Source organism: Phascolarctos cinereus, unplaced genomic scaffold, assembly GCF_003287225.1.
Source record: "Phascolarctos cinereus isolate Bilbo 61053 unplaced genomic scaffold, phaCin_HiC Scaffold_1;HRSCAF=81, whole genome shotgun sequence".
Taxonomy (NCBI): domain Eukaryota; kingdom Metazoa; phylum Chordata; class Mammalia; order Diprotodontia; family Phascolarctidae; genus Phascolarctos; species Phascolarctos cinereus.
The window spans coordinates 21,501,066-21,511,054 of NW_027555514.1; the positions used below are offsets into that span (position 1 = coordinate 21,501,066).

Below are 9,989 nucleotides of genomic sequence, written 5' to 3' on the forward strand. Positions count from 1 at the left end.
TGAGGGAGCAACATGTGGCCTTGAGGCTGCCAGTTCCCCACCCCTGGTCAAGATTCTGGAACTGTCCAACTTGGGACAGGTAGAGAGACACCCTCTAAGGAAGAACTCCTTTCCTCCAGAAGCTAGGATTCAAGAACTCTCACCACTTGACCCCTATGGTTCCCTTCTTCCTAGGTGTCATGTGGTGAAGATATGGTCTCTGCCATGTTGTCTCCAAAAGTGAGTCCAGTTCCTCTTCAGACCTGAACATGCCGTGGAGGCAGCCATCTCTGATAGGTGAGCCCTGTCTGGCTCCAATAGGTGAGCTTTGGCTTTATCTTGATCAGAAGCAGTCATCCAACCACATCACTCCCCTGTTATCTTTTCACCATGCCATCTAAACTCCAGCCACCATCTTTATCCCCCATACCCATTCCCACTAGAGTTTTGTATATAGCTTGTATGTTGCTTAGTTACAGGACCTTTGAGGGCATGAACTATCTTTTGCCTCTCCTTATATCCCCTGTGCATGGCCCATTGTAGGTACTTCTTAAATGGAGACTGCCTGCCCACCTGCTTTTTACACTGTAGGCCCTTAATTGATTGATTGATATGCATAGTTGGCCAAACATGAGGTTAGAAGAGCATCATTCAAAATATTTCTCTTCTTTAGCTGAAGTTCATGAGTTACTATAGCCAAAGACATCTACGGTCTTCAGAGGACAGGAATAGTGTAGAGCTAAATCTTATTCACTGTCGTTAGTGAGGTAGGTTGGTTTCATTTAATGTATAATATTCACAGTGAAGCTGACTTTGTTTCCATTTTTTGTTTGTTTTAATGATAATAGAGAAGGCATTGGATACCCTATCTCTTGCATCACTCAAGTGCAGAGATGGAGAAAAAGCGAAAGGTGGAGGGGGAGAGAGAGAGGAAGAGGGAGAGGAGGGAGGGAAGAGAGTGGAGAGAGAGAGAGAGAGGGAGGAGAGGGAGAGACAAAGAGAGACAGAGAAGAAGAGGGAGGGAGCTAGGGAGGGAGGGAGGGAGAGAGAGAGAGAGAGAGAGAGAGAGAGAGAGAGAGAGAGAGAGAACAACCTCTCTAAACCTCTCCTTTTTCTGTAAAATGTGGAGGGGGGACTAAGTGATCTCTAAGGTTCCTTCCATCTTAAAAGTATGAATCTGTGAAGGAGCTAGGGCTAGGTGGTTAGGACAAAACAGTAACTTCACTATGGAGTTAAGGACCAATTCCAAGCTTGTTTGTTCGATCATCTAGCAGCAGGTGGCGCTATGCTCCTGAGGTTCTCTTAGGGCTAGGAGATTCTTTGCCCATTGACCTCCATCCTAGGCTATTATTATAGCTGGAAGGGATGTCAGAGACCATAGGAGCCAACTCTGGCATCTTTCAGTTATGGAAACTGTGGCCCACAGAGGATTTCATTCAACTAGGAATTATCAAAAGCTGGGTTCTGTTGCTCCCCACCTTTTTTCTTCTATTTTCAATTTAATACGTTCACCAATGATAAAAATTTACCCTTCAAGGTGGAGCGGGGAGAAAGCTCTGAGCCCAATTCTCAGATCTCCCCTCCACTCTGGAAATTGGAGAACTTACTCTTGGGTGGAGCAGCTAATATGATTAAAAGAATGGAAGAGGGGTGCCGCTAGGTGGCACAGTGACTAGAGCACTGACCCTGAAGTCAGGAGGACCTGAGTTCAAATCGGGCCTCAGATCAAACACTTACCCCTAGCTGTGTGACCCTGGGCAAGTCACTTAACCCCAATTGCCTAAAAATTTAAAAAATTTAAAAAAAAAATAGAAGAAACCTCATAGCCCAAGGCCCCGCCTATTTCCCCATTGGCGAAAGTCTATAAATTGGCACTTTATTTCTTTGGAACAAAGACTCGGCCTCTTAAAAACAAACAGGCAAACTCAGCTCAGCTTTGAAGGCTTCCAGTCTTCGCCAAGAACCCTCTTCACCAGCAGACCGTTCTCTTAATTGTCTCCCAAACTCATTCTGCTCATTTTTCTTTTTATGCTTTTTCTCATATTTTTCCTCCTTGCCCTCTCTGTCTTCCATTTGTCCAAATCCTGTCCTTCAAGGCCCAACCTTGCCTATGCAGCCTTCTCAGATCATTTCAATCCACAACAACCTCTCCTTCTGAATACTCAGAGCACTTAGGATGGAATCATTCTTTGGGCCTCCTAAGCCTAGAACCCTTGAAGGCTTAAAAAGCACTCTATATGCCTTGTCCCATTTGATCCTCACCTCAGCAGGTATTATTTGCATTTCGCCAATGAAAAAGCTGGGGTATCTAAAGGTTAGCTGAATTACCCAGGGCAACAGAGCTTGCTAGTTATCAGAGGCAGAATTCCAACCCAGAGCTCTCCTGCTTTCAGGTCCACTACCCCACACTGCTGTTTCAGGTGGACATCAGTGTTTATAAGCAAATGTCATGCCTTTTCAACCCAATTGAAAATTACATGCATGCAGGGCTTGTGGCATATTTCTTTTAAGTAGGGCTGTGAACATGGTGGACCTCACTCAGAGCTGAATGAATGATCAGAAGAGAAGCATGACCTCGTGGAGAAAACACTGAATATGGAGTCAGAAGACCCGAATTTGAATTGTGTTTCTGCCACTTATTTCTTCCCCGTGTGACCTTCCACAAATTATTTGGCTTCTCTCTGCTTCAGTGTCTTCCTCAGAAAAAATGCAGGAGTTAGACTAGATGGCCTCTAAATTCCTTGTCAGGTCTAGGTACTATTTGAATCGTAAGCACAGGGAGAGGCCTGGGGTTTCAGTGGTACAGAGAGCTCTCAGATGAGGAAAGTCCTCCTACCAGTGTAGGTCAGCCCCTAGTCAGCAATTTAGTCTTAAAGAACTTCCTGGGGGAGGGGGAGGCTCTCTCTTCACTCCTCCCCCTTACCTCTGAATAGAATCTTATCTGTCATTTATCTCATTTCAGTTGCAAAGGTCTGTGATTTCATCACTCTGGATACTTTTTACTCTAGGAGGTCACTTCTTCACCTCTGTGACTTAGCACACAGACTGTCTCCTTGAACTACAATGACCTGGGGTCTGAAGAGGAGTCTTTCTGAACTTAGCTAGCCTAGTCCTCAGGGGACAAACACAGCCTTTTCAGCCTGGTCATATCTATGGGCCGCTAGGGGGCGCCATAGTGCACAGAGCGCTGGACCTGGAATCAGGAGACTCACCTTCCTGAGTTCAAATCTAACCTCAGACACTGGCTGTGGAAACCTGAGCAAGACACTATATGTATGGCACCTAGACAGTGCTGCAGTGGATAGAGTGCTGGGCCTGGAGTCAAGAAGACTCACCTTCCTGAGTTCAAATCCAGCCTCAGACACTTACTAGCTGTGTAGCTCTGGGCAAGTCATTTAGCCCTGTTTCCCTCAGTTTTCTGGAGAGGGAAATGGCAAACCACTCCAGTATCTATGCCAAGAAAATCCCATATGAGGGACTGAACAACGATATCCATCAGATCATGGTAATCTGCTGTTATGTGCACTTGATAATAATGATGAGGATGGCAATGTTATTAGCAACAACAACAGTAATAGTTAGTATTCACATAGTGATTGCAAGTTTGCTGAGCACTTTACATTGGTTCGTGGATAAAGGGCTAGACTTGGAATTAGAAAGATGTGAGTCTGAATCCTTCTTCAGACACTTAAAAGCTGTGTGACTCTGGGCAAGTCACTTAACTCCTCTCAACCTTAATTTCCCTATTTAAAAAAAAATGGGGGAGGCAGCTAGGTGGCACAATAGATAAATCACTGGCCCTGAAGTCAGGAGGACCTGAGTTCAAATCTGGCCTCTGACCAAACACTTGACACTTACTAGCTGTGGGACCCTGGGCAAGTCACTTAACCTGAATTGCCTGTAAATAAACAAACAAATAAATAAATAAATAAAAATAGGGATAATAAAGGCTCCTTTTTCCTACTTGTGAGGATAAAATAAGACACTATATTTCAAGTACTATGCAAACCTTAAAGCTCTGCATAAATGTTGGTTATTATTACTAATAAACCATTCATTCACTAACCTTCCCCTATGTGTATATAAGCTCCCATTATGCACAATTTGCTCTACTAGGAGGCAGGGAGAATGAAAAGATCTTGGGTCCTGCCCTCAAGGTGCTTACAACTAAGACAGAAGGAAGAGATACATAGAAATAAATACAAGTTAGAATAGAGTCAGTATATAAGAAGAACATAAATGCTACGAGATCATATTCAACAGAGGAGATCTGGGAAGGCTTTAAGAGGAGGTGACTTGAACTGGGCTTTGAATAATGAGTACAAACAAGCAGAAATTTGGAGGGGGAAGATTTTTAGACATAACAAATAGCACCATCAAAGGTATGGAAGTGAGATACCATTTGGCTAACAAATGATTTGAAAGAGAATAGGATGTGATAAGGCTGGGGTAGGGAATAGGAGCCAGATGGTGGAGGGCCTCAACATGAGAGTGAGTCTGATCTTTATTCAGGACAATGGGGAGCTTTGAGAGTAGGAGAATAAGATCAGACGTGGGCATTAGGATACTTTCCTTGGCAGTGGTTATTTAGTACAAAGTGGAAGGGCAAGAAGGCAGGGAGATCTGTTAGGAGACAATTGCAGCAGTCCAGGTGAAAGATAAAGAGGACTTGAATTAGGTGACAGTGGAGATCTCATTTTAGAGATACAGTCAATAAGGGGCTGTGATTGTTTTATTATGTGGCCTTGGGCAGAGGGAGGGGCCAAAGATGAGTCAAAAGTCCAGAGAAGTCAGAAAGAGGAAGAGGTTGGGGGGTGGGGGAAGGAAGTGGGGAGAGAATGAGGTCAGATCTGTGATTTCTCAGACGTGTCAGTGGAATGTCTCGGTGGAGGTGTCCATTAGGCAGTTAGACATGTGAGTATGAAGCTGAAGTGAAATTAGGACTGAAGATGAAGATTGTAACTATACCAACACTACCTAGCACTTACATAGTGCTTTAAGGTTTGCAATGCACTTTACAAATTATATCTTATTTTATTCTCCCAACAATCTTGGTTGATAGGTGCTATAATCATCCCCATTTTATAAGTGAGGGATCTGAGGCAAACAGAGGCTAAATGGACTTGCCAAAGGCCACACAGCTAGTAAGTGTCTGAGGGTGGATTTGAACTCAGGTTTTCCTGACTCCAGGTCCCAGGTTCTAGATCCCACTGAGCTACCTTGGTGAGTGTCATCTTCATAGAGATCACAAGATCAAAGATTTAGAGCTGGAAGGGACCTTAGGAGACATCTGGTCCAATCCCTATATTTTACAGGTGAGGAAACTGAGGCCAGAAAGCTTCAGGGACTTGTCCAGGCAATAAGTAGCATAGGTGGGCTATGAACCCACATCCTCCAACTCTAAATCTGTATCCTTTCCCCCACAAAGGAGGTTCTTAATGGGGAATACATGGATAGATTTTGGGGAAAGGGGTTCTGCGAATTTGGATGGCAAAAAATGGCATTTTTACTTTCACAAACCTTAAACTGAAATTCAGCATTTCCTTTGATTATGAATGTAGACAATGGATTTTTTTTGTGAGAGGGGGTCGATAATCTTTACCAGACTACCTGCCGAAGGGTCCCTGTCATATCAAAAGATGAGGAACCCTGTGCTACACCCTTCCAGTTGTGGGAGTGGGTGACAACCTCAAGGAAGAAGGGGCAGAGAAAGAAAAGAAGGGACCTTCTGACAAGGCCTTTGGGAATGGTTACATGGGAAGGGAAGGGAGTGAAAGAGGAGATACTGAAGGAGAATGGGTTAGAGAGGTAGCAGAACCAGAAGGCTCATTAAAGAAGCTAGCAGCAACAAAAACCAGAAGGCAAAGATCATATAGCGAAAGCTAGGCAGGACCTTAGAGGTCACTGAGTCACTGTAGAGCTGAGAAAACTGAGGCAGACAGAGGTCATGTGACTTACTCAGGGTCACACAGCCAGTAAGTGTGTGAGACAGGATCTGATCTCAGATCTCCATGGCTCCAAGTCTGTGTTCTATTCACTTAACCAAAGCCTCACCAGTGGTGTTGAACTCAAATGAAATGAGGGCCATGAAACAGTACACAAGGGTCCCGGGGGGCCACATATTAACATTTAAAAATGTAATATGATCTGTGCTTTATAGCATTTTTATTTATTTTGTTAACTAGTTCCCAATTACAAGTGTTGTGGGCTGTGGGCCTCATGTATGACAGCACCGCTGTATACTGCCCAGGAAAATGAAGGCTGGGAAAAAAATCATGAGAAGGTTGTTTTAGGATCTCTGTAGCAGAAGCATCAGCCCCACATGGCAGCAATGTCCTCCCTCCCACCAGCTAGGTTCATTCAGCTTTCCCTGCCTCACCTTGGCAGGTATATGACCACCTGTGAAGTTGTTCCTTTCTGGGCTCACAATGCAGCATTTCTTTAGCCATGAGACTTCACTGTGGATCTGGAAGATCTGACCTCAACACTGACCAAGAAAATAACTCTAAAGACCCTGCTTATTTTATTCCTAAGGGGGAGAGTTACTGAGTTTGGGATGGCCAGTGCCATGGTACTCACAGGAGATGCCAGTTTTATACATTACAACTGCACTCTAGAATCCCAAGCCAATAAATTGTGCTAAGTACAGAAATACGAGCAGGGCTTCCTCACCAACTTTGTGGTCCTGAGCCCCAAAGACAGAATCAAAGATATATTGGAAACCAAAGGAAGACATAGTTCCTGTGGGACTCCCATTACAGAAAATGGCAAGACAGGCAGCTACCTAGTGGATATCATCTCCTCTTAGGACATAGACTTACTCAAAGAGGAGAAGACATCATTTTCTCTTAGGATGTTGACTTCTTAAGAAGGAGGATTTTTTTTTTGTGAGATCATGACAAATGAGGAGGATCTGCCAGTGGCTACTCCATGAGTCCCAGTAAATGAAGTAAATGAAATCCCTCAGCTAAGAACAAAAGGAAAACTACCTATTGTGAATAAGAATGAGGACCTAGTGGCCATCATGGTCTGCCCAGACCTGAAAGAGAATAAGCTACTTCTTGACATTGAAGGACACCAAGAAGTAGCTGCTATGTGAGGCAGCCACTGGAACCCATGAGGATGACAAGCGGGACCTAGGTTGGTACCGATGTGGTTGTCCTGGACTCTTCCTAAGTACACTTTATCTTCCAAATGAACATCATCTTCAAGGAAATCAAAGAGAAATCCCCCCACATCTAGGTTGTTCATGGCAGCTATACAAGAGAAAGGTCTAATAATGGGATAATCAACCCTGTAGGTTGGAAAGAGCAAAGAACAGTTCTATCTGCATCACTCAGTCACATGGGAAGCCCCAAGTGACAATTGTATGTAAGGTCAAAATACATATTGTATTTTGGTGTTCAAGTCATTGCCAGTGGCCACACTGAAAAAGCCCTCGATCTTGTGGTGATGATGGGGTCTCTGTTGGTGGCCACTGTTGAGGCCCTAGGAGAGATCTGGCTGAAGAGAAAGCATTCAGGTAGTTTCTATGGGAACTTCAGGGAAGAGGTCAAGGTCAGCATGGCTCAAGCTATGCCTGGTACTTTGAAAGACAAAGGATCCATCCACCAGTTGATCCCCAGTTTGACCACTGGCATCCATTGCTCCAGCTGAGATATGGGTACCAACAGTGTAATACAAGTCAGTCTTATGATGTACTCAGGGAAGCTGAAATACGAGAAGGTGACATTCTTTGCCCAGTGGAAGGCAGTGTCCATGGACACCCCTGATATGAGCAGTCCTTCTGAGAAGTAGCCCAGGTTTTTCCTCCTCTAATAAAAAGCTGTATGTTTTGTTTCAAAGTCATTTTTGTATAATGGTAGAGGGGGAATGACAGAATCCAGACTGCAAAGGTCTGAGGAGAGTGGGTAAGAAGAAATGGTGATAGCTGGTGAGGACAAAACCTATTCAAGAAATGTGACAACATAAGAAAGAAGAGAGATGGACTGAAATTCAAGGAAGTGGTAGGTTTGAAAAAAGACTTGTTTATTTATTTCTTAAAAAGAGAGACATTTGGGGCAACTAGGTGGTGCAGTGGATAGAGCACCAGCCCTGAAGTCAGGAGGACCTGAGTTCAAATCCACCCTCAGACCAAACATTTGACACTTACTATCTGTGTGACCCTGCGCAAGTCACTTAACCCCAACTGCCTTAAAGAAAAAGAGAGAGGCATTTGCCTATATTTGTAGGCAACAAAGAAGGTATCATTGGAGAGGGAAAGACTGAAGATGCAAGGAGAAGGGATAACAACAATCATGGACTTTATATAGGGTTTTTAAGTTGGCAAAACCCTTTTTATACATTATTTCCTTTGAGCTTTACATAACCCTGTGAAGTAGGGACTGTCAGTTACTATTATTCCTTTTATTTCAAATAAAGAGACCGATTAATCAATAAGTATTTATTAAGCTGACTGTGGAAGGTGCTAGGATTACAAATATAAAGACAAAGACTGAAATGATCCCTATGCTCAAAGAGTTTACATTCCATAGTGAGGGAAATTCACAGAGGTTAAGTAATTTGCTCAGGGTCACATAGCTATTGAAGCTCAGAGATAGGATTCAAACCCAGGTCTTTCTGACTCCAAGTATGGGGCTCTATGCACTGTGTCATTTTTCCTTTCTCTTGTTGGTACAGTAAGACACCAGAAGAGGTGATTAGGAGGAGGAGAAATCAAAATAAGTGAAGGGTTAGCTTTGGTCAGAAAGAAAGCCACCCCTTCCTACAAGATAGGAGAAAATAGAGGAGAACACTGGGAACTCATGAGGTAAAGCTAAGGGAAATCCAGGGATTTCCTAAGGCCTTAAGAAGAAATAAGAGGGCTAGAAATCAATCAATGTATTGTCTATCAATGGTGAGGGCCCAGCTAGGAGATTAAGCAGCAAACTTCTGCCCTATGTAGGGAGAAGACATATTTTCCCAACTAAAGAGAATTGTTTTCCTTGTGCTTCTTGTCACAGCCTGATTCCTAATTCCAAGGATGGATAATTAGGCTGAAAAATTAATTAAGAAAGATTCGTACTTTTATGTTACATGTGTAGAACTGTGATTTCACCAGTATTGGGAACTCCTGGGTGAGGAAACTCCCTTCTACCAGCGCAGGTTGCCACCTTCTCTGCAAACTTAGAATCTTAGAGAGAGGCCTAAAGCACTAAAATCACACAACCAGAATGTGTCATAGGTGAGACTTGAATCCAGATCTTCCTGATTCTAAAGCCAGCTTTCTGCCTTTTGTGCCACCCTGCCTCTCCTGTACATCTATACATGGTATATGTAGGTTACAAATGTAAGATATATTTCATTGGTTTATTGTCTAAATAGAAAAAGATCAAAGAAAGAGGAAAAGGACTGATATTCATATATATATATACATACCTACTTATATTTATATATATCCATAGCAGCTCTTTTTATAGTACCAAAGGACTAGAAACTAAGAATTGGGGAATGGTTGAACAAATTAAGGTATATGAATGTAACGGATTATAATTGCACTATAAGAAATGATGAAAGAGTTGGATTCAATGAACTATTTAAGAAAAAATCCCCAAAGCCAAATAGATTCATAAGTAAATCCTATGAACATTTAAAGAACAATTAATCCCAATATTGTATAAAATATTTGGGAAAATAGGCAAAGAAGGAGTCCCACCAAATACAACACAAACATGGTTCTGATGCCCAAACCAAGAAAAGCCAAAACAGAGAAAGAAAATTATAGACCAATTTCCCTAAAGAATATTGATGCAAAATTTTTAAATAAAATACTAGCAAAGAGATTATAGCAATATATCACAAGAATCATACACTATAACCAGGTGAGATTTATATCAGGAATGCAGAGCTGGTTCAATATTAGGAAAACTATCAGTATAATTGACCGTATCAATAACAAAACCAATAGAAATCATATAATTATCTCAATAGATGCAGAAAAAGCCTTTGACAAAAATACAGCACACATTCCT

At 42.6% G+C, this 9,989-nt stretch overlaps 1 pseudogene; it reads left to right on the forward strand.

The window, feature by feature from the left end:
• Positions 1-248: 248 nt before the first annotated feature.
• LOC110213010 (inosine-5'-monophosphate dehydrogenase 2-like) lies at positions 249-7,776 on the forward strand (annotated as a pseudogene).
• Positions 7,777-9,989: the final 2,213 nt, after the last annotated feature.